Source organism: Lethenteron reissneri, chromosome 14 (assembly GCF_015708825.2).
Source record: "Lethenteron reissneri isolate LAM-NWPU_2019-01 chromosome 14, ASM1570882v1, whole genome shotgun sequence".
Taxonomy (NCBI): Eukaryota; Metazoa; Chordata; class Hyperoartia; order Petromyzontiformes; family Petromyzontidae; genus Lethenteron; species Lethenteron reissneri.
In genome coordinates, this window is record NC_083792.1 from 2,623,743 (window position 1) to 2,648,792 (window position 25,050).

Sequence of the window (25,050 nt, forward strand, 5' to 3'; positions counted from 1 at the left end):
CTCACGACGTTTCGGCCACAACGCAAGCAGCCGTCCTCAGGTGAAAACCAGGTCCGTCGAGGCGACAGAGTCTGAATGAAACAGCACACGAGCTTGGAGCATATATATAAGCTGGGCGCATTGACAAAGGAATTTGCATATCAAAAGGAATTTAGCATATTTATGGGAAATGCAGGAATGTGATTAGTACTGCATATGCATGTGCATTATGCAGGATTAACAGCATCAAAGGGAGCTGCAGTTACTGCTGCTGCTGCAGTTGCTGCTGCTGCAGTTTCTGCTGCTGCTGCAGTTGCTGCTGCTGCAGTTGCTGCTGCTGCTGTTACTGCTGCTGCTGCACTTGCTGCTGCTGCTGCTGCAGTTGCTGCCTTATCCATTTTAATATAACACTATGTATTATTCTACCCACCCTAATGTGTATCACACTGCTATATGTTTACTATACAATTACGACACCATACATTACTCTGCACACTGCACCATGCCAGTGAGTGGAACGCGGTCTGAAAGTCACCGTAAACGTGAACACAATCAGTTAAGATCCGAAATGGTTTATTACGTCCTTCCAATGATTGCTAAGCCAGAATCCATCTTCTCGGTTGAAATTGTCTCTGTGTTTGTATATGTGGATCGCCTCATGAACGAATCTCTCATGATAGCCAGATGGCTTGCAGAGAACCTCTGTCTTGGAGAAGTCAATATCATGTGAGCCCACTGAGTTGTAACAGTGATCTGCCACGGCTGAGGTGTTTGTCCTACCGTGTTTCAGGTCTGCCTTATGTTCACGGATGCGGTCCGAGACATGTCGTTTGGTTTCTCCAATGTAACTGCTACCACAGAGGAAACTTAGTTTGTAGACGCCAGGGTACTGTATGTCTGGAACCACATCTTTTACAGATGGTACCAGATCACGGATTTTATGTACTGTGTTGAATCGGACCTGGATCTTGTGTTTAATCAGGATTTTGGAGATCTTTTTTGTGACCCCAGCAATGTAGGGTAAGGTGATGGTCTTGAGAGGCTCCTCAACAGGATCCTTCTTGATGGTTGGAGTGATGGCTTTGCGGATTGTGTAGTCGGAGTAACCATTAGCCTTAAGAGCTTGGCGTACGTGTTTGAGTTCACTGGAAATGTGTTCATGGTCGGAGATGCATTGGGCTCTATGATATAGAGTCTTGATGAGGGAATTCTTCTGGGATGGATGGTGGTGGGAATCCGGTTTTAGATAAGCATCCGTGTGGGTGGCTTTCCTGTAGACAGAGTGGCTCATTGAACCATCAGGTCTCCTTTTGATTAGGACATCCAAAAAGGGTAGCTTGCCATCATTTTCGACTTCCATGGTGAATCTGATGGCTGGGTGTATGGAATTGATGTGGTCGAGAAATTGGTCTAGAGCAGGCCGGCCATGTGGCCAGATGACAAAAGTGTCGTCTACGTACCTCTTCCATAAGATCGGGCGTAGAGTGGCAGTCTGGATGGCGTCCGTCTCAAATTTCTCCATGAAGATGTTGGCTACAACCGGAGATAGGGGGGAGCCCATTGGGGTGCCCTAAATTTGCTTGTAGAAGGTTCCATTCCAGGTGAAGTAACCTTCTACAAGCAAATTGAGGGCACCCCAATGGGCTCCCCCCTATCTCCGGTTGTAGCCAACATCTTCATGGAGAAATTTGAGACGGACGCCATCCAGACTGCCACTCTACGCCCGACCTTATGGAAGAGGTACGTAGACGACACTTTTGTCATCTGGCCACATGGCCGGCCTGCTCTAGACCAATTTCTCGACCACATCAATTCTATACACCCAGCCATCAGATTCACCATGGAAGTCGAAAATGATGGCAAGCTACCCTTTTTGGATGTCCTAATCAAAAGGAGACCTGATGGTTCAATGAGCCACTCTGTCTACAGGAAAGCCACCCACACGGATGCTTATCTAAAACCGGATTCCCACCACCATCCATCCCAGAAGAATTCCCTCATCAAGACTCTATATCATAGAGCCCAATTTATCTCCGACCATGAACACATTTCCAGTGAACTCAAACACGTACGCCAAGCTCTTAAGGCTAATGGTTACTCCGACTACACAATCCGCAAAGCCATCACTCCAACCATCAAGAAGGATCCTGTTGAGGAGCCTTTCAAGACCATCACCTTACCCTACATTGCTGGGGTCACAAAAAAGATCTCCAAAATCCTGATTAAACACAAGATCCAGGTCCGATTCAACACAGTACATAAAATCCGTGATCTGGTCCCGTCTGTAAAAGATGTGGTTCCAGACATACAGTACCCTGGCATCTACAAACTAAGTTGCCTCTGTGGTAGCAGTTACATTGGAGAAACCAAACGACATGTCTCGGACCGCATCCGTGAACATAAGGCAGACCTGAAACACGGTAGGACAAACACCTCAGCCGTGGCAGATCACTGTTACAACTCAGTGGGCTCACATGATATTGACTTCTCCAAGACAGAGGTTCTCTGCAAGCCATCTGGCTATCATGAGAGATTCGTTCATGAGGCGATCCACATATACAAACACAGAGACAATTTCAACCGAGAAGATGGATTCTGGCTTAGCAATCATTGGAAGGACGTAATAAACCATTTCGGATCTTAACTGATTGTGTTCACGTTTACGGTGACTTTCAGACCGCGTTCCACTCACTGGCATGGTGCAGTGTGCAGAGTAATGTATGGTGTCGTAATTGTATAGTAAACATATAGCAGTGTGATACACATTAGGGTGGGTAGAATAATACATAGTGTTATATTAAAATGGATAAGGCAGCAACTGCAGCAGCAGCAGCAAGTGCAGCAGCAGCAGTAACAGCAGCAACTGCAGCAGCAGCAACTGCAGCAGCAGCAGAAACTGCAGCAGCAGCAACTGCAGCAGCAGCAGTAACTGCAGCTCCCTTTGATGCTGTTAATCCTGCATAATGCACATGCATATGCAGTACTAATCACATTCCTGCATTTCCCATAAATATGCTAAATTCCTTTTGATATGCAAATTCCTTTGTCAATGCGCCCAGCTTATATATATGCTCCAAGCTCGTGTGCTGTTTCATTCAGACTCTGTCGCCTCGACGGACCTGGTTTTCACCTGAGGACGGCTGCTTGCGTTGTGGCCAAACGTCGTGAGAATTGTTTTATTATGTTTTATTTTTATTATTTTATTACTTCCCTTCTACGTGACTTTACCGAAAGAACCAAGAAGATGAATCCCTGCAGTCACGAAAGCTTTAAATCGAAATTTTTATTTTATTATTTTATTACTTCCCTTCTACGTGACTTTACCGAAAGAACCAAGAAGATGAATCCCTGCAGTCACGAAAGCTTTAAATCTAAATACAAACAGTTTGTTTTATCCTGTACTGCTCTGTTTGTTACGTCTTCATAATGTAGGGCTGTTATCGAGGGGCTGTTTGTACATAGGATCAAACGGCGAACAAACACAGTGGGCGGAGCTCCGGGAGTAAGCGGGGGGGGGGGGGGGGGGCCCGCAACGACGTCCGCATCGGGCAGCCCGGGGGGAGGGCTGCCCGGGGTTGTGATCCTGGGGGGGATATAAAAGGGGATGACAGAGAGAGCTCGGGGCTGAGTATCAGAACAAAGGAGGGAAGATTGAAGACCTGGGTAGCTAGAGCCCTGGACTCCCCTGAGACGCCGCCCTTGTCAGGGCCGCGCAGGACCGAGCCAGCGGCGTGGTCCCGTGAACCAGAGTCAGCACTCTGGGACTCCGGGTACCGTAGCCCGACTCACCAGTGTCGGGCCAGACAGCCTCCCCTAGCCCATTAGTGGAGGACTCGGGGTAGGTCAGGGATAGCTAGCGGTGTATCCCCAGTTATACGGGTGAGGGGGCCGATACCCCCTCTAGTACTGTCCTGTCGTGACGACTTGTAAAATAAAGACACGTGTGCCTCAACCTCGGTGTCAAGCGTCCTCACCGGTACTTCAATAACGCAGTATTGGCCATAATGCCGTAATTTACCTATCTTAGTCTATCTTGCTTCATGTGCTATGTAGAAAGGCCTTAGGCTGAAATTTTACTATACCTTCCTTTAGGGACAGTGTTTATTAACGAACGATATTTTTCCGCTAGTTTTTTTTCATTCATATGTATTGGTCGTACAATTTGTATTATTATATTAGCATTTTCAGATTCTTATTCTCTGAATCAATTACACTTGCACCTAAGAACTTGCTCGTTTGTTGGCAGAAACAAACTCGGTTTAATTATTTCTGGGTGTGCCAAAGCCTTTTGCAGAAATTGAGATTTTGTCCCGGTTTCAAATATGAATGGCCGTGTGCGTGACTGATGCTTGTTTAATATTCCGTATCTCTTAACACGATGGCACATGCGGAATGGTCGTGATAACTTGTGCGCATATTCTTTGGTAAAGTCACGTAAAGTATTTTTCTGTAATTTTTGTTATTTTCTTTGAACCTATCTATGTGACTTTACCGAAAGACCCAAATAATATTCGCACAATAAGTAACCACGACCATTCCGCATGTGCCCTGGTGTTAAAAATAACAAAGGAGTTTTTTGTTATTTTTTGTTATTTTCTTTGAACCTATCTACATGACTTTACCGAAAGGCCCAAAGAATACGAATTCCTGCAGTCACGAAAGCTTTAAGTCGGTATTTATTGTGCGAAGTAACGGGTGGAGGCCCCATGGTGTAGAGAGAGTCTTGGCGTATGTAATCTCCACCACTGGTAAGTGTGTTATCGCTTCTCGGCCTTTTGGCTAAGATCAAGTGTAGTATCTGTTCTTATCAGTTTAATATCTGATACGTACCACATTGTGGTACCTTATATTAAATTGATTTTTGGGACAGGGAGATGGAATAGGGGCTTGCTCCGTCCACTCCGCGCATCAACCCGGTATTGCAGTTTCTCCGGGAATGGTGCACCTCCCTGCTGGGGGAGGGATATCATCAAACAAAAGTAGACTATGTTGGGTTTGCAAACCCCATTTCCGCTGTTTGTCCGTAATTGGGTGCGTTCTCTCCTGTTTTGTTACCAGTCCCCTCCATCTTCTCATTTGTGCCCTGGATAGCTGTCAAATTTCAAAAATCTATCAAACTCTTTTGACAGGTATCCACTCGGTGTGGGTCAAGAAGTAATATGTCATATGCACATGCACTTATATACAAACAGTTTGTTTTATCCTATACTGCTCTGTTTGTTACGTCTTCATAACACAGTATTGCCCATAATGCCGTAATTTACCTATCTTAGTCTATCTTGCTTCATGTGCTATGTAGAAAGGCCTTAGGCTGAAATTTTACTATACCTTCCTTTAGAGACAGTGTTTATTAACGAACGATATTTTTTCGCTAGTTTTTTTTCATTCATATGTATTGGTCGTACAATTTGTATTATAATATTAGCATTTTCAGATTCTTATTCTCTGAATCAATTACACTTGCACCTAAGAACTTGCTCGTTTGTTGGCAGAAACAAACTCGGTTTAATTATTTCTGCGTGTGCCAAAGCCTTTTGCAGAAATTGAAGATTTTGTCCCGGTTTCAAATATGAATGGCCGTGTGCGTGACTGATGCTTGTTTAATATTCCGTATCTCTTAACACGATGGCACATGCGGAATGGTCGTGATAACTTGTGCGCATATTCTTTGGTAAAGTCACGTAAAGTATTTTTCTGTAATTTTTGTTATTTTCTTTGAACCTATCTAAGTGACTTTACCGAAAGACCCAAATAATATTCGCACAATAAGTTACCACGACCATTCCGCATGTGCCCTGGTGTTAAAAATAACAAAGGAATTTTTGTTATTTTTTGTTATTTTCTTTGAACCTATCTACATGACTTTACCGAAAGGCCCAAAGAATATGAATTCCTGCAGTCACGAAAGCTTTAAGTCGGTATTTATTGTGCGAAGTAACGGGTGGAGGCCCCATGGTGTAGAGAGAGTCTTGGCGTATGTAATCTCCACCACTGGTAAGTGTGTGTTATCGCTTCTCGGCCTTTTGGCTAAGATCAAGTGTAGTATCTGTTCTTATCAGTTTAATATCTGATACGTACCACATTGTGGTACCTTATATTAAATTGATTTTTGGGACAGGGAGATGGAATAGGGGCTTGCTCCGTCCACTCCGCGCATCAACCCGGTATTGCAGTTTCTCCGGGAATGGTGCACCTCCCTGCTGGGGGAAGGATATCATCAAACAAAAGTAGACTATGTTGGGTTTGCAAACCCCATTTCCGCTGTTTGTCCGTAATTGGGTGCGTTCTCTCCTGTTTTGTTACCAGTCCCCTCCATCTTCTCATTTGTGCCCTGGATAGCTGTCAAATTTCTAAAATCTATCAAACTCTTTTCACAGGTATCCAGTCGGTGTGGGTCAAGAAGTAATATGTCATATGCACATGCACTTATATACAAACAGTTTGTTTTATCCTGTACTGCTCTGTTTGTTACGTCTTCATAACGCAGTATTGCCCATAATGCCGTAATTTACCTATCTTAGTCTATCTTGCTTCATGTGCTATGTAGAAAGGCCTTAGGCTGAAATTTTACTATACCTTCCTTTAGGGACAGTGTTTATTAACGAACGATATTTTTTCGCTAGTTTTTTTTTCATTCATATGTATTGGTCGTACAATTTGTATTATTATATTAGCATTTTCAGATTCTTATTCTCTGAATCAATTACACTTGCACCTAAGAACTTGCTCGTTTGTTGGCAGAAACAAACTCGGTTTAATTATTTCTGGGTGTGCCTTTTGCAGAAATTGAGATTTTGTCCCGGTTTCAAATATGAATGGCCGTGTGCGTGACTGATGCTTGTTTAATATTCCGTATCTCTTAACACGATGGCACATGCGGAATGGTCGTGATAACTTGTGCGCATATTCTTTGGTAAAGTCACGTAAAGTATTTTTTTGTAATTTTTGTTATTTTCTTTGAACCTATCTATGTGACTTTACCAAAAGACCCAAATAATATTCGCACAATAAGTTACCACGACCATTCCGCATGTGCCATGGTGTTAAAAATAACAAAGGAGTTTTTTGTTATTTTCTTTGAACCTATCTACATGACTTTACCGAAAGGCCCAAAGAATATGAATTCCTGCAGTCACGAAAGCTTTAAGTCGGTATTTATTGTGCGAAGTAACGGGTGGAGGCCCCATGGTGTAGAGAGAGTCTTGGCGTATGTAATCTCCACCACTGGTAAGTGTGTGTTATCGCTTCTCGGCCTTTTGGCTAAGATCAAGTGTAGTATCTGTTCTTATCAGTTTAATATCTGATACGTACCACATTGTGGTACCTTATATTAAATTGATTTTTGGGACAGGGAGATGAAATAGGGGCTTGCTCCGTCCACTCCGCGCATCAACCCGGTATTGCAGTTTCTCCGGGAATGGTGCACCTCCCTGCTGGGCAGGGGTGGTTTCTTCATTAGGGCGATTGGGCGACGCACCACCAATCTCATTCAACCACAGAGTCACGCTAGCCGTCACTGCAGCCTCTGGATATAGTCCAATCAGCGTCATGTCACGTTCTGTGGAGTACCGCCTCTTTTGGGGCGATTTCACTCCGGCTGAGAATCGCCCCGAGTGGCCACATAGACTTACATTGAAAGATGTTTTTTTTCGAACGTGGGCGCTCCAATGCATTCTCTATGGCTCCGGGAGGGCAAGCCCTAGCGTGCTTACGTCATCATACGTGCTTACGTCATCATACGTAAGCACGTTTCATCCAACAATATAATTTATCGCTACCTAGTGGAATCTTTAATAAAATTAACTTGAGTGGTTTGTTTTAATAGTGAGTATATAAACAAACAAGAGTCACTTTATTTTTCATTAATATTAAAGAAGTGAAGTTGCCTTTACATGCTTAAGCTGTTAATTTATTCATTGCATGGGTGGACCTTATCCTTATCAATCATCCAGACATTTGCCCCCCCTGAGAGATTTTGCAGGAGCCGCCACTGCTGCTGGAGGAGGGATATCATCAAACAAAAGTAGACTATGTTGGGTTTGCAAACCCCATTTCCGCTGTTTGTCCGTAATTGGGTGCGTTCTCTCCTGTTTTGTTACCAGTCCCCTCCATCTTCTCATTTGTGCCCTGGATAGCTGTCAAATTTCAAAAATCTATCAAACTCTTTTCACAGGTATCCAGTCGGTGTGGGTCAAGAAGTAATATGTCATATGCACATGCACTTATATACAAACAGTTTCATCTTCTTGGTTCTTTCGGTAAAGTCACGTAGAAGGGAAGTAATAAAATAATAAAAATAAAACATAATAAAATAAAATAATTCTCACGACGTTTCGGCTACAACGCAAGCAGCCGTCTTCAGGTGAAGAATGAGACACTACCAAGCTAGGAGCTTATATATAAGCTGGGTTTGGAGGAGGAAGAGCGCCTTAACAAAAGGAATGTGCATATGAAGAGGAATTTAGCAATATTCATGGAAAATGCGTAAGAGGTGGGCGGGGGGGTTTCAAAGTCATATTATGCCCATGCATTATGCAGGATCAGCAGCACCAAGGGGGGGTGCAGGGAGTAGCATTAACAAAGGAAAGGAATGTTAATGATATGTAGCTGCAGTTACTAAACAACCACGTAGAAAACTAAAGTATAAACTACATAAAAAACTAAAGTATAAACTGCATAGCACCATCAGTATACTTACTATACTCTACAATAAGCTGAGTTACTAACAGCAAGTAATACATTACAATTCTACGTCGTAAAAATTATATAATATGCTTCCATCTAAACTTTATTCTCTTACATCACACGAGCATATACCGTACTATATACTGCCATAGATAAACCCAACATTAAATTATATACTGTATTGCTGTAAACCACCCTATACCTAATACATTTTAATATAACACTATGTATTATTCTACCCACCCTAATGTGTATCGAAATGGTTTATTACGTCCTTCCAATGATTGCTAAGCCAGAATCCATCTTCTCGGTTAAAATTGTCTCTGTGTTTGTATATGTGGATCGCCTCATGAACGAATCTCTCATGATAGCCAGATGGCTTGCAGAGAACCTCTGTCTTGGAGAAGTCAATATCATGTGAGCCCACTGAGTTGTAACAGTGATCTGCCATGGCTGAGGTGTTTGTCCTACCGTGTTTCAGGTCAGCTTTATGTTCACGGATGCGGTCCGAGACATGTCGTTTGGTTTCCCCAATGTAACTGCTACCACAGAGGCAACTTAGTTTGTAAGTATACTGATGGTGCTATGCAGTTTATACTTTAGTTTTTTATGTAGTTTATACTTTAGTTTTCTACGTGGTTGTTTAGTAACTGCAGCTACATATCAATAACATTCCTTTCCTTTGTTAATGCTACTCCCTGCACCCCCCCTTGGTGCCTGGCTGCAGAAGGTTTCAACGAGAACTGTTTGGTGTCATCATGGACAAAATAGAATACAACAACAAAATTCAAGAACTACTCAACGATGGCAGCTATACAAAAATAAAAAGAGACCCCACCAACAGCCTCGTCACTAAAACCAAAAAAATCATTTCTGATTCAACCGCATTATTTGATCAGACCAAACAGTTCTCGTTGAAACCTTCTGCAGCCAGGCCACCAAGATTATACGGCTTGCCAAAGATACATTAAGAAGATACACCTCTTCGTCCCATTGTCTCTACTATCAACTCCCCCACCTATAAATTGGCTCGTTTTTTGTCTGAAATGCTGGGACCGTCTAGGGCCGGGGTTAATGGACCTCATTTAATTCCGGCCCAGACCGTCGTAAGAGGGGACGAGGACCCTTTCATCGCGGTCCTCAATGTGGGGTCGCAGACAGTAGTGGTTCCTCAAGGGACGGTGCTCGCTCACGCGACGCCGGTGCCCTGCGAGGTACCTGTCGCGAACCACGTTGGCACTGCTTCCCGGACGCACCTGCATTCGGACAGCGATGAAGGGTGGCTCGACGCGCTTTGTGCGGGATCGACGGACCTGTCAAATTCAGAGCGCCAACAGCTTAGATCACTACTGAGGGAATTTTCCGACGTTTTCAGTCGGAATAAATACGATTTGGGTTGTACTCACCTGCTGCGTCACCATATTGACACGGGTGACAGCGCGCCAATTCGCCAAAATCCGTTTCGGTTGAGTCCCGCCGAAAAGGACCATGTCAAATCGGCTGTCGATGACATGTTAGCCGCCGACATCATTTCTCCCTCCACCAGCCCTTGGGGAGCGCCGATTGTCCTGGTTAAAAAGCAGGACGGCTCGTTGCGGTTTTGCGTGGATTTTCGGCGCCTTAATAAAATTTCGGTTGCCGACGCATACCCGCTCCCACGGATGGACGAATGGCTGGACGCCTTGGCGGGAGCGCGATTCTTCTCCACACTAGATTTACTTTCGGGATTCTGGCAGCTTCCTCTGCACGATGATTCAAAGCCTAAAACTGCTTTCCGTACACCGCACGGCCTGTTCCAATTCAACCGGTTGCCGATGGGCTTACACTCAGCGCCGGCAACTTTCCAGCGGTTGATGGAATTGGTTTTGGCTGGATTACAATGGGAGTCGTGCCTCATTTATTTGGATGACGTTATTGTCTTTGGAAAAACTTTTGACGAACATCTCCAGAGGTTGCGGGTGGTTTTCCAAAAGATGCGGGCTGCTAATTTGAAATTTAAGCCACAAAAATGCCATTTGTTACGCGAGTTGGTGCGTTATTTGGGGCACATCGTGGGGCGCTCGGGTATTGCTACCGATCCCGCCAAAACGCAGTGTGTCAGCTCCTGGCCGACTCCCACCTCGGTGGGAGAGGTGAGGAGTTTTATTGGCTTCGCGTCGTATTACCGACGCTTCGTCGCTAATTTTGCGACGATTGCCAAACCCCTTCACGCTTTAACATCTAAAGGGGTTCGGTTCCACTGGGGTCAGGATGAGGAAGCTGCTTTCTGCTCCCTTCGGGAAGCCCTGGTGAAAGCTCCTCCCTTGATTTACCCAGATTTTTCGACGCCGTTTTTGTCGTCGCGCCGGGGAGAGGGGGCGTGGGACAGGTGATGCCGACGCATGGGAAATGCACGCGGGGTTGCTTATGCATTGGGACGGGAAATCCCACCGTCACCGGCTGGTGGTCCCTTCTGGGTTACGGGGTAAGGTGGTGTGGGCTGCTCATGAGCGCCTCCTCCACCTGGGTACCCAAAAGACCCTCGCCTTGCTCCAGCTTGACTTTTTTTGGCCGGGCATGACGCGGGATGTCACGGATCTGTTGGCAGCATGCCCTCGGTGTGCGCAGCGCAAACCACCAGCACGGGAGTCGAACCCGCCGTTGCAGTCCATCACAGTCTCCAGGGTGAACGAACTTGTAGCGCTGGATATCCTGGGCCCATTTCCCGCCACCCCTAGGGGCAATAGATATTTATTAACAGGGGTTGAGTACTATACGCGCTGGCCTATGGCCTGGCCCCTGGCCAATCAGTCCGCAGCAGCCATCGTGGACGCCTTTGTCCAAGTCTACGTCATGGACAAAGGTGCTCCGGAGCGGCTGCTGACCGACCAGGGTAAAATTTTTTCCGGGAAACTCCTCAAACAGGTCTGTGATCTCCTGGGAACGAAGAAAATTCGTACCTCTCCCTATCACCCGCAAACTGACGGGATTGTCGAGCGTCTGCATCGCACCATAACATCTATGTTGTCGCACCAGGTTTCGGAGTCACAGACCAATTGGGACTTGCAAATTCAAGGGGTCCTGGCAGCATACAGATTGGCCCCCCATGCTGCGACGGGATTTTCACCCTTCTTTCTCATGTATGGCCGCGAACATGACCCACCTGTTCGGGCACAGCTTCAGATCCCCGCGCCGCTGGGTAAGACTAAATTGGACGAACACGTTAAATTTAACCTTGAAAAACTGACTGAGGCACGGGATGCTGCCATGCTAAATTCCGACAGGCGTCAAAAGGCGAATGAGCGCCTCAGACTGGCACGCGCGCACGTGCTGCAGTGGAAGCCAGGGGACAGGGCATGGCTGCGCTGTCCCCAGGTACCACTCGCGACCTCCTCGAAGCTGGTGCGGCCGTGGCGGGGCCCCGTCGAGGTGGTCGAGGTTTTGCGACCTCAATGCGTGCGTATCAAGTGGGGGAAGCGCCGGTGGTTCGTTCACCCCTCTAGGCTGAAACCCTTCGTTGCGATGCGAGGCCCCACTCCACACACGCAGGGCCAAACATGTGGGGGGTCGACCGACTCGGAGGGTCCGTCTCTGTTGCTCTCGCCTGACGTCTTGCCGGCTGTTCCGCCCCCAGGTACATCAGGAATGACGGGCTCGCGCCCATCAACCCACACGGGGGATGCCGAGGGTCTCGCCACTTCAATCGCGGACTCACCTCGAAAGGGACAGCTGCCATCGGATGGTCCGCCATCTGGGGTTGGCCCATGTGACGGGCCTGCGGCAAGGACGCGCGCAAAAATGCGCAGACTCTTGTAATGCACGGGAAGACGAAGAAAAAAAAATTTATTTAGTTTTTTTTGAAAAATTTTCACGTGTTATGGTTACTGGGCGCTGCGTTGGTGGGGTGCTCTTGGCACGTTGTTGTTGTGGCTGTGTGTGTTGTGTGTGTGTTGTGTGTGTCTTGTGTGTGTGTTGTGTGTGTGTTGTCTATGTGTTGTGTGTGTGTTGTGTGTGCGCTGGGGGTTCCTGGCGAATGTATATACTTTGTCTTTACGGATTTCGTATTTATTCGGGGGGGGGGGGGGGGGGGCGCGTCGGTTTATTCTCCCTTCGGGGGTATGGTTATTGTTGTTGTTCAATTCGCGTTCTTTTGAAAAAAAATGAGGCACACACGAGGGTCAAGGGGTAAAGGTACCTTTATTGGAATTGTTGCAGCCGGGACGGCTGCGAGCTGTGCAGGGGGGAGTGATGTAGGGCTGTTATCGAGGGGCTGTTTGTACATAGGATCAAACGGCGAACAAACACAGTGGGCGGAGCTCCGGGAGTACACGGGGGGGGGGGGGGGTGCCCGCAACAACGTTCGCATCGGGCAGCCTGGGGGTAGGGCTGCCCGGGGTTGTGATCCTGGGGGGGATATAAAAGGGGATGACAGAGAGAGCTCGGGGCTCAGTATCAGAACAAAGGAGGGAAGATTGAAGACCTGAGTAGCTAGAGCCCTGGACTCCCCTGAGACGCCGCCCTTGTCAGGGCCGCGCAGGACCGAGCCAGCGGCGTGGTCCCGTGAACCAGAGTCAGCACTCTGGGACTCCGGGTACCGTAGCCCGACTCACCAGTGTCGGGCCAGACAGCCTCCCCTAGCCCATTAGTGGAGGACTCGGGGTAGGTCAGGGATAGCTAGCGGTGTATCCCCAGTTATATGGGTGAGGGGGCCGATACCCCCTCTAGTACTGTCCTGTCGTGACGACTTGTAAAATAAAGACACGTGTGCCTCAACCTCGGTGTCAAGCGTCCTCACCGGTACTTCAATAGCACAGTATTGCCCATAATTCCGTAATTTACCTATCATAGTCTATCTTGCTTCATGTGCTATGTAGAAAGGCCTTAGGCTGAAATTTTACTATACCTTCCTTTAGGGACAATGTTTATTAACGAACGATATTTTTTCGATAGTTTTTTTTCATTCATATGTATTGGTCGTACAATTTGTATTATTAAATTTGCATTTTCAGATTCTAATTCTCTGAATCAATTACACTTGCACCTAAGAACTTCCTCGTTTGTTGGCAGAAACAAACTCGGTTTAATTATTTCTGGGTGTGCCTTTTGCAGAAATTGAAATTTTGTCCCGGTTTCAAATATGAATGGCCGTGTGCGTGACTGATGCTTGTTTAATATTCCGTATCTCTTAACACGATGGCACATGCGGAATGGTCTTGATAACTTGTGCGCATATTCTTTGGTAAAGTCACGTAAAGTATTTTTCTGTAATTTTTGTTATTTTCTTTGAACCTATCTATGTGACTTTACCGAAAGACCCAAATAATATTCGCACAATAAGTTACCACGACCATTCCGCATGTACCCTGGTGTTAAAAATAACAAAGGAGTTTTTTGTTATTTTTTGTTATTTTCTTTGAACCTATCTACATGACTTTACCGAAAGGCCCAAAGAATATGAATTCCTGCAGTCACGAAAGCTTTAAGTCGGTATTTATTGTGCGAAGTAACGGGTGGAGGCCCCATGGTGTAGAGAGAGTCTTGGCGTATGTAATCTCCACCACTGGTAAGTGTGTGTTATCGCTTCTCGGCCTTTTGGCTAAGATCTAGTGTAGTATCTGTTCTTATCAGTTTAATATCTGATACGTACCACATTGTGGTACCTGATATTAAATTGATTTTTGGGACAGGGAGATGGAATAGGGGCTTGCTCCGTCCACTCCGCGCATCAACCCGGTATTGCAGTTTCTCCGGGAATGGTGCACCTCCCTGCTGGGGGAGGGATATCATCAAACAAACGTAGACTATGTTGGGTTTGCAAACCCCATTTCCGCTGTTTGTCCGTAATTGGGTGCGTTCTCTCCTGTTTTGTTACCAGTCCCTTCCATTTTCTCATTTGTGCCCTGGATAGCTGTCAAATTTCAAAAATCTATCAAACTCTTTTGACAGGTATCCACTCGGTGTGGGTCAAGAAGTAATATGTCATATGCACATGTGTGATGCCGCCGCCACGAAGCCGTTCGGCAGGCACCAAATCCCCGACCTCGCCACCACCAAGCAACGGAGCCGACCCCGCGTCCCCCTCACCTCACCTCACATGAACACACCCGCACTCATTTCCCCCCCCCCCCCCCCATAGAGCTCCGAGGGGAGGTCGCCTGGCCGACCGGTTTTTATCCGAGAGACCCTTATCGGGATTAATTCTCACGGTTTCCGGCGATCAGGGAATTGGATGACCTCCCCCGTGCTACGTGGCACCGCGGCGCTGCGGCCGGCCTTAATATGGTGTGGTCGCGGCGTGGTGCATTCGGCCACCGCGGTTGAGGCGCATTTCCCCCCACACACACCCCCACGAGTCGACGGGGCAAGCAGGGGAGGCACGGGACAGCATGAATAGCGGGATCACAGGGGCTGTTGCGCATAGTCATGGAGGGTTGGGATAATTGCGCTTGAGCGCGCAGGCCCCATTGTTAGGGAGGGTAAGGGGTTAATTAGGATGTACGCCGCCAACGTCGCTCACTGATTAGCATATCAACAGCGCCCGGAACCGCCGTGCGCGGGCTCGGGGTGCGCGAGCCCATTGTTCAGCGCAGCATCCCCTTTGAGGTAGGGAGGATAAATAGAGGGGCGCAGAGGGGAAATCGCTCTCTTCTCTCCAGGCCAGAGGACCACCCGCAGCTCCAGCCAGCGACCCGGACGTCCGTGCGACGCATCGAGGTGCGCTGTTAGCACAGGGAGCAGCGAACCACCGTGGGCATCAAACAGTGAGTGGGGAGGTGAAGTAGGATACTAGCCGATAGATAGGGGATAGGTACAGGTTTAGTGGAATAGGCCAGCCTCGTCGACTCAAACCGATTTAACATCAATTCGCAGTTAGCAAATAATAAATCATTAATAGCGAAGCGTGGCCTCGCGTGATCTTGTTGAGCAGTGGGAACGTATGGGTGCGCGTGTGTACACCGTGGTTCGCCACGTGAGTGAGCGCTGCGTAGAGCGGCGCACGAGTGGGTGTCGCGTGTGTGCAGGTGTGTGCGCTCGTAGTGTGGAGGAAGGGGTCGGTGCGTCCGCAGGTCCCCGCTCCGTCTGTCGCCGCCGGGACTCGCGCAGTGTGAGGGCAGAGTCGTTCGCCCTCCGACCCCTGACCCCCGTTTAATAGAGCGTGATCCGTGGAGAGACAACGCAGCGTCTGCAGGTGAACGAGGGTGTGCGGCGAGCTATGCCTCTCACACGAGCTCGCGGAGGGACGGACCAGGGAGGGGAGCCGTCGGGCGATGAGCCCAGCGACGGCAGCAGCTGCTCGCAGAGCAGCGAGGGGTCGGCGCACGGCGGAGCCCCTGCCATAGGCACGGAGCAGGGAGGGACTTCGGGGACCAGCGGCCCCAACAACTTGGTGTCAGAAGTGGGATGAACCCTCACATCTTCACGGGAAGGTGGCGCGCTACTCCACGCAAAGTTAAGGCATGTGTTCACCGGCCAGGGGACCCCTACATGGAAAGCGTTTTCCCGTAATATCATAGGGGCTAAAGAGCTTAATGGCTGGTCGGACGCGCAGGCGTTGCGACATCTTACGTTAAACTTAGATGGGCGGGCAGCCGACTTTGTAGAGGCACTACCCGAAAGCGCGCAAACCCAACTAGAAGAACTAATGCGTAGATTAGACCTGCGTTTCGGCACGCGCAACGCGATACGGGCGAAGACCGCCTTAGAGGCGCGCCGACGCCAAACTGGCGAGGACTTCCGAGACTACGCTGAGGACGTGCGATCACTAACCCGGATCGCCCGTCCAGAGTTCTCGAAGGAGGTCATTGACGCGCTAGCTGCAGACAAGCTACTCAGGTACCTAGCTCGCACCGCGTGGTGGCAGCCCAAAAAGAGTAGCGCAGGCCTCCCTTTCGATACCCTAGTCGAGCAAGCGCTGGAGTGTGAGGAGCTCTCCAGCGAACGCGCGCAGCTCCGAGGGTCGGGACAGGAGTACACCGTGGCGAGCCTGATCCCTGACGAGGAGGAGGATGAGGATGAGCCCGCCAGCCCCATAGGGAGACGGGCAAGAGAGGCCCAGAAACCCCGCGAGACAACCCCGGGTTGGGTAGCTGGGTTACAGACCGGCATGGGAGATATTGCTGGCCGAGTAGACCGAATGGACGGTAAGGTAACCCAAGTAGGGGAGAGGGTAACCCAGGTACGCGAGGAAGCGAATAGAAATATGAAGACCCTCCAGTCTGAGATGGGGGAACTACGCTCGACCGTAGGTGGGCTGGCCGGGAGGGTAGCCCAATTAGAGTCCGATGTGGGACAACTGCGTACTGGGGGAGGGAGAGGGAGCGGACAGGGGACCCGCTACGGAGCCGCCCCCCCTCCCCGGGCATGTTATATGTGCGACCGCCGAGGGCATCTAGTGAGAGACTGTCCTGAAATCACCCGAGCTAGGCAGACGCGGGGGTTAAACTCCAACGCCCCCTAGAAAGCGGACCAACTAGGGGTGCAATCGACGCGGTCCCGATACAAATAGACGATAATGAGAATAATGGCGAGCGAGTGATCTCCACACAGGTTCCAGCAACAACGCCCACAGAAACGGTGACTCCTGGCGACTGGCTACGGGAGCTGGTGGCGGGGATCACGGGGGCCACGTCGCTGGTGGAAGGGGAGGTAAACGGAGTGCGTACCCGAATCCTGCTGGACACGGGGGCGGTGGCCTCGCTCGTGAGCGCAGCGCACTGCAGCGCGATCGGGGTCGACGTGCGTCACCTGCAGGCACCGGACCGCGCGCTGCACACGGCGAGCGGAGCCGGAATGGGGCTGCTGGGGAGAGCCACCTTAGAGGTCCGCATAGGCAGCCAGGGGTGCACCCAGGAGTTCTACGTGTCGAGTGCGTTGTGTCACGAGTGTATCGCAGGTACCGACCTCTTAGAATGGCTGGGACTCAACGTGCAACCCCGCCAGCGATGCGCCACCGTGGAGAGCAACGGCGAGCGGATACCGTTCCTGGGACGAGAACCGACGCGCCCCCGCTTCACACCTGTGGCCGCTATCCTGGCGACGGCAGTCACCATCGGGCCGCTCACCGAGATGCCGGTGCCGGTGGCAACATCCCCCACCGACCCCGCGCTCCGACCATCAGGGGAGGTAATGCTAACTCCTCACCCGGAGTTGGCAAAACGGTATGGGATAGTGGGATCCGCCACGTTGGTAAACGCAGATGGGGACCGATTGTTTATGCGGATGTTTAACCCCCTCAGTTCCCCAGCGATACTGCGACGGCGCACCCCGATAGCCACCGTACACCCCCTGCACGCACGCCACTCTAACGACTCGGTGTTCGCACTCTGGGCTGAGGACACCGGTCGTCCTGAGGGTGACCAGGACCTGGCCTGGCGAGTCGGCCTGACTCCCCGAGCCGAAGTCGTTCCCCTGCTCGACGCGTTACATGTACCATGGGCGGATTTACCTAAGGGAGAGGCCGATCGGCTGCGCGAGTTACTGCGGGAGTATGCCGACGTGTTCAGCGAACACGACTCGGACGTGGGTCGGACCGACCTTGTTAAGCACCAAATTGACACCGGTGCAGCCCGACCCATCAAACTCCCTGCGTACCGAGTGGGCGCACCCGAACGCACCCAGATCAAAGAGGCGGTTGGGGACATGCTTCGCGATAACATAATTCAGCCCTCGGCGAGCCCCTGGTCAGCCCCGGTGGTACTAGTAACGAAAAAGGATGGGTCAACCCGGTTCTGCGTCGATTATCGTAAACTGAACGCAGTCACGCTCGGCGACGCCTTCCCCATACCCCGCATCGATGACACTTTTGACAGCCTCGCCGGAGCGCGATATTTTTCCACCCTCGATCTCGCGTCCGGGTACTGGCAGGTGGAGATGGCGGAGGAGGATCGGCCGAAAACCGCATTCACCACCCCGATGGGACTATTCGAGTTTCGAGTACTCCCGTTCGGACTCACCAATGCACCCGCGACGTTCCAGCGGCTGATGGAGTTGGTGATGCGGGGTTTGCAATGGGAACAGTGCCTGATTTACTTGGACGATGTGATCGTGTTCAGTAGATCTTTGTCTGAGCATTGGTCCAGGCTACGAGAGGTGTTCCAGCGACTGCGAGCGGCTCATCTCAAGCTCAAGCCACGTAAGTGTTACATCGCACAACGCGAGGTGGGGTACCTCGGGCATCGTGTCAGCGAGGCAGGCGTGCATACCGATCCGGAGAAGGTACGCGCCGTAGTGGAGTGGCCACGGCCAAGGAATCTGACGGAGATCAGATCATTTTTGGGGCTCGCCACCTATTATCGTCGATTTGTAAAGGGATTCAGCGAGATTGCACGCCCCCTCACCCAACTCACTTCCCCTAAGCACCCCTATCAGTGGACGGGGGCCTGCCAGACGGCCTTCACCACTCTCAAAGACCACCTCACCCACGCCCCCACCCTCGCTTTCCCCGATTTTACCACCGATTTTATTTTGGACACCGACGCCTGCAGCAGCGGGCTGGGCGCGGTGTTGTCACAGGTACAGGATGGGACGGAACGAGTCATCGCGTACGCCAGCCGGACCCTGAGTGGGGCCGAGCTGAACTATTGCGTGACCCGCCAAGAGTTGTACGCCGTGATTTTCGCATGTAAGCAGTTCCGGCCGTATTTGTACGGCAGGAGATGTCGCGTACGCACTGACCATTATGCTCTTCAGTTCCTTCTTACATTCAAGGTGCCGCGGGGGCAGATGGCCCGTTGATTGGCGCAGTTGCAGGAGTACAACCTGCAAATCGAGTATCGGGCTGGCCGGACGCATGCAAACGCGGACGCCTTGTCGAGGCGGCCCACGGTGTACGCCGAGACAAGGGCGGAGGAGGCCTGCCCCTGTTTCACGGGGGGACGCTGCCGGCAGGCAACGGACCCCCGAGAGGCCGCGGCCACTGACCCCCCCCCCCCAGCGAGAGAGAGTGCAGTGTGCGCCACAGAGACCCTCACAGGTGGCACCGAGGATCCCGTCGACCGCCCGGCAAGCGCGGGACCCGCGGCTCGGGACCCGATCGGACGGATCCAGGAGGACGTCGGCTGCGTCTTCCCGGGCCTGAACGACGAGCAGCTGAGACAGACCCAGCAGCGAGATCCGGATCTGGCGGCCGTGGAGGCGGCACTGCGGGAGGAAAAGAGCGCCCTACCAGGACCCTGGAGCGGTTTGTATGCCCGGTTGTGTGTGCAAAACGGAGTGGTACGGGAGTTAACTGAGGCCGGCCAGCCGGGGTGCATCTGTGTTCCTGCCCAGGTGCGACCCCAGCTGCTACGGCTGGTGCATGACCACCCACTCGGGGGCCACGATGGGGAACGACGCACTCGAGAGACCCTGCGTCGCCAGTATCTCTGGCCCAAATTGGCACAAGACGTGGCGGCCTGGGTACAGGGCTGCCGCGCCTGTCAGCAGTGCGGGCCGAAACCGGCACGATACCAGGTAACCCTAAGGCCGTTCCGCGTCAGCCGCACGAATCAGCTGGTCGGGATCGATCTACAGGGGCCATTCCCACGATCCCATCGAGGCAACCGGTATATTCTAGTCGCAGTAGAGTATTTCACCCGCTACCCCGTGGCAGTGGCCATCCCTGATAAAACGGCCTTGGTGGTGGCCCGGGCATTCGTGGAACATTACGTACTCAAGCACGGGATCCCGGAACGAGTCCTCACCGACCAGGGTAGCGAGTTCGAGGCCGAGCTGTTCCAGGCACTGTGCCGAGAATTCGGAATCCAGAAGGACCGAACCACAGCGTATCACCCCCAAGCGAACGGTATGGTAGAGCGCATGAATCAGACCCTAGCGGGGAAACTCAAACGTATGGCGGCCGCAAATCAACGGGATTGGGACGAACACCTCCCCTACGCCCTTTTCGCCTACGCCACCACCGTACACACGTCGACGGGACAAACCCCGTTTTTAATGATGTTCGGCCGTGAGTCTCGTTTACCCACAGATCTGCTATTCGGCGTCCCTTCCCCCCAGCCGGAGGAGGGAAGCCGCCCCACGGAACACCTGTTGGAGACCCTGCGAGAAGCCCGAGGCCGAGCATACCCGCAAGGGGAAGCCGCGCATCGGCGGCAGGAACAGGGCACCCGACCCCGCATGGAACCCCCCTTATTCCTGACAGGCGCTAAGGTGTGGCTACACACCCCTCGCGTCGGGGCCGGGCAGGTGGGGAAACTGACGACCTACTGGCGGGGACCCTGGACCGTGGTGCAGCAGATATCCCCCTGGACGGTACTAATTTATGGCGGGGAGAGGGGTCGAGAGACGGTGGTCAATGTCCGCCGCTTAAAACCATGGAAAGCGGCCCCGGCGAGAGAGGACTCCGTCACCCGAAAGCCCCGAAATCCCGGAGTACCCGCACCCCTCGTGTTGGGGGGCCTCGCACACTACATGGGCCCCGCCGGGCCCCCGAGACGCCCCGATCCAGTCCGGAGACGGCGCGGACGACGGCCACTAAACCCTTCCGCTGCTGAGTTTGTGCCCCAGCCCACAGGTGCCGAAGGACGGGGAGAGCCGCTGGAGTGGAGGAGGAGACCGCCGCAGGAGCTACAGAGGACGGAACCACCCGCCCCGAGGCCAGCCACCAGGTCCGGATGGATCCCCCGGACCCCGCAACGTTTCCTCGTGGGCGCGGCCCAAGCGAGGTGCTCCAGTCAACCCGGGACGGGCACCTCGGGGGGCTATGTGATGCCGCCGCCACGAAGCCATTCGGCAGGCACCAAATCCCCGACCTCGCCACCACCAAGCAACGGAGCCGACCCCGCGTCCCCCTCACCTCACCTCACATGAACACACCCACACTCATTTCCCCCCCCCCCCCATAGAGCTCCGAGGGGAGGTCGCCTGGCCGACCGGTTTTTATCCGAGAGACCCTTATCGGGATTAATTCTCACGGTTTCCGGCGATCAGGGAATTGGATGACCTCCCCCGTGCTACGTGGCACCGCGGCGCTGCGGCCGGCCTTAATATGGTGTGGTCGCGGCGTGGGGCATTCGGCCACCGCGGTTGAGGCGCATTTCCCCCCACACACACCCCCACGAGTCGACGGGGCAAGCAGGGGAGGCACGGGACAGCATGAATAGCGGGATCACAGGGGCTGTTGCGCATAGTCATGGAGGGTTGGGATAATTGCGCTTGAGCGCGCAGGCCCCATTGTTAGGGAGGGTAAGGGGTTAATTAGGATGTACGCCGCCAACGTCGCTCACTGATTAGCATATCAACAGCGCCCGGAACCGCCGTGCGCGGGCTCGGGGTGCGCGAGCCCATTGTTCAGCGCAGCATCCCCTTTGAGGTAGGGAGGATAAATAGAGGGGCGCAGAGGGGAAATCGCTCTCTTCTCTCCAGGCCAGAGGACCACCCGCAGCTCCAGCCAGCGACCCGGACGTCCGTGCGACGCATCGAGGTGCGCTGTTAGCACAGGGAGCAGCGAACCACCGTGGGCATCAAACAGTGAGTGGGGAGGTGAAGTAGGATACTAGCCGATAGATAGGGGATAGGTACAGGTTTAGTGGAATAGGCCAGCCTCGTCGACTCAAACCGATTTAACATCAATTCGCAGTTAGCAAATAATAAATCATTAATAGCGAAGCGTGGCCTCGCGTGATCTTGTTGAGCAGTGGGAACGTGTGGGTGCGCGTGTGTACACCGTGGTTCGCCACGTGAGTGAGCGCTGCGTAGAGCGGCGCACGAGTGGGTGTCGCGTGTGTGCAGGTGTGTGCGCTCGTAGTGTGGAGGAAGGGGTCGGTGCGTCCGCAGGTCCCCGCTCCGTCTGTCGCCGCCGGGACTCGCGCAGTGTGAGGGCAGAGTCGTTCGCCCTCCGACCCCTGACCCCCGTTTAATAGAGCGTGATCCGTGGAGAGACAACGCAGCGTCTGCAGGTGAACGAGGGTGTGCGGCGAGCTATGCCTCTCACACGAGCTCGCGGAGGGACGGACCAGGGAGGGGAGCCGTCGGGCGATGAGCCCAGCGACGGCAGCAGCTGCTCGCAGAGCAGCGAGGGGTCGGCGCACGGCGGAGCCCCTGCCATAGGCACGGAGCAGGGAGGGACTTCGGGGACCAGCGGCCCCAACACATGCACTTATATACAAACAGTTTGTTTTATCCTATACTGCTCTGTTTGTTACGTCTTCATAACACAGTATTGCCCATAATTCCGTAATTTACCTATCATAGTCTATCTTGCTTCATGTGCTATGTAGAAAGGCCTTAGGCTGAAATTTTACTATACCTTCCTTTAGGGACAGTGTTTATTAACGAACGATATTTTTTCGCTAGTTTTTTTTCATTCATATGTATTGGTCGTACAATTTGTATTATTATATTAGCATTTTCAGATTCTTATTCTCTGAATCAATTACACTTGCACCTAAGAACTTGCTCGTTTGTTGGCAGAAACAAACTCGGTTTAATTATTTCTGGGTGTGCCAAAGCCTTTTGCAGAAATTGAGATTTTGTCTCGGTTTCAAATATGAATGGCCGTGTGCGTGACTGATGCTTGTTTAATATTCCGTATCTCTTAACACGATGGCACATGCGGAATGGTCGTGATAACTTGTGCGCATATTCTTTGGTAAAGTCACGTAAAGTATTTTTCTGTAATTTTTGTTATTTTCTTTGAACCTATCTATGTGACTTTACCGAAAGACCCAAATAATATTCGCACAATAAGTTACCACGACCATTCCGCATGTGCCCTGGTGTTAAAAATAACAAAGGAGTTTTTTGTTATTTTTTGTTATTTTCTTTGAACCTATCTACATGACTTTACCGAAAGGCCCAAAGAATATGAATTCCTGCAGTCACGAAAGCTTTAAGTCGGTATTTATTGTGCGAAGTAACGGGTGGAGGCCCCATGGTGTAGAGAGAGTCTTGGCGTATGTAATCTCCACCACTGGTAAGTGTGTGTTATCGCTTCTCGGCCTTTTGGCTAAGATCAAGTGTAGTATCTGTTCTTATCAGTTTAATATCTGATACGTACCACATTGTGGTACCTTATATTAAATTGATTTTTGGGACAGGGAGATGGAATAGGGGCTTGCTCAGTCCACTCCGCGCATCAACCCGGTATTGCAGTTTCTCCGGGAATGGTGCACCTCCCTGCTGGGGGAGGGATATCATCAATCTATATATATAAAATCGTGCATGTCTGTCTGTCTGTGTGTGGATTTCGGACCATACGCACTTTCATTGGACGGCGGTTGCCCCTGGCAACGGCTAGCGACGCCTTCGCCGCTTTCATTGGACCTGGCAACGGCTAGCGACGCCTTCGCCAAGGGCTGCAGTTTCATTGGACGGCGGTTGCCCCTGCTAACGGCTAGCCACGCCTTCGCCACTTTCAAAGGCTCCGTAAATAATTAAATAATAGCCATTACACAGTATTGTTGGAGCGCTGAGGGGGGGCGGGGGAAGGCACGCCACCCGTACCCTGCCTTTGCCGGCTGGACAATTTTGGCGAGGCCGCAGGCTCTGCACGCTACTAGGCCTCGACACCCACCACGCCACTCTGAGGTAAATTCATCAAAGTTTTTCCTACTCTTCACTCCACCCCCACCACAATGTGTGCAATTTATATTACTTTTAAACCCAACGCGCCAACAATCGATTACTTAAATGTTCACTGTACAAATAGTCATTAAGCTGGGTCAGCGTACTGCCAGTCTATCATGTAGACTGTAGCCTGCTTATTAAACTCGGTGGGCGTACTGCCACTCTATCATGTACACTCTAGCCTGCTTATGAAGCTGAGTGCGTGTACTGCCAGTCTATAATGTGGACTGTAGCCTGGTTATTATAATCGATTCTTTATATGTTATTTGTACAAATAGTCATTAAGCTGGTTGAGCGACCCCAGTTCCATTCCAACTCACGCCCACCACCGCTGACGATTATTTGAAACGGACCTGGGCCTCCCCTAGGTCGACTCAGCCTCAAACGCGTAACTGCTGTCGTGTGTGAACATCGTCACTGGGGAGACAAAGGCGGCCGGCCATCGTGATCCAAGTCCCGGGCGAAGCCGGGTCATGTGTATGTGTGTATGTGTTTATGTGTATGTCTGTGTGTCTCTATGTATGTGTGTATGTATGTGTGTGTATGTGTTTGTGTGTATGTGTGTGTGTATGTATGTGGGTTTTTTTGTATGTGTTTATGTGTATGTCTGCGTGTCTGTATGTATGTGTGTATGTACGTCTGTGGATGTGTTTATGTGTATGTATGTGTGTGCCTATGTATTGTGTGTATGTGTTTCTGTGTATGTATCTGTGTGTATGTATGTGTGTTATGTGTCTGTCTGTGTGTCTGCATGTATGTGTGTGTGTATTGTCTATGTTTTTGTGTGTATGTATGTTTGTGTTTGTGTGTATGTGTATGTCTGTGTGTATGTATGTGTGTGTT

The 25,050-nt window shown here is 51.1% G+C and overlaps 5 non-coding genes across 5 annotated transcripts; all 5 read left to right on the forward strand.

Annotated features, from left to right (window-relative positions):
• Positions 1–4,738: 4,738 nt before the first annotated feature.
• Positions 4,739–4,929, forward strand: LOC133342474 (U2 spliceosomal RNA). The gene has a single exon (XR_009755158.1). It is a non-coding gene; the product is annotated as a U2 spliceosomal RNA (small nuclear RNA).
• A 1,057-nt stretch (positions 4,930–5,986) lies between these two features.
• Positions 5,987–6,177, forward strand: LOC133342475 (U2 spliceosomal RNA). Its single transcript, XR_009755159.1, has one exon. It is a non-coding gene; the product is annotated as a U2 spliceosomal RNA (small nuclear RNA).
• A 1,042-nt stretch (positions 6,178–7,219) lies between these two features.
• On the forward strand, positions 7,220–7,410 carry LOC133342456 (U2 spliceosomal RNA). The gene has a single exon (XR_009755141.1). It is a non-coding gene; the product is annotated as a U2 spliceosomal RNA (small nuclear RNA).
• Positions 7,411–14,219: 6,809 nt separating this feature from the next.
• On the forward strand, positions 14,220–14,410 carry LOC133342448 (U2 spliceosomal RNA). The gene has a single exon (XR_009755135.1). It is a non-coding gene; the product is annotated as a U2 spliceosomal RNA (small nuclear RNA).
• Positions 14,411–23,567: 9,157 nt separating this feature from the next.
• Positions 23,568–23,758, forward strand: LOC133342447 (U2 spliceosomal RNA). The gene has a single exon (XR_009755134.1). It is a non-coding gene; the product is annotated as a U2 spliceosomal RNA (small nuclear RNA).
• Positions 23,759–25,050: the final 1,292 nt, after the last annotated feature.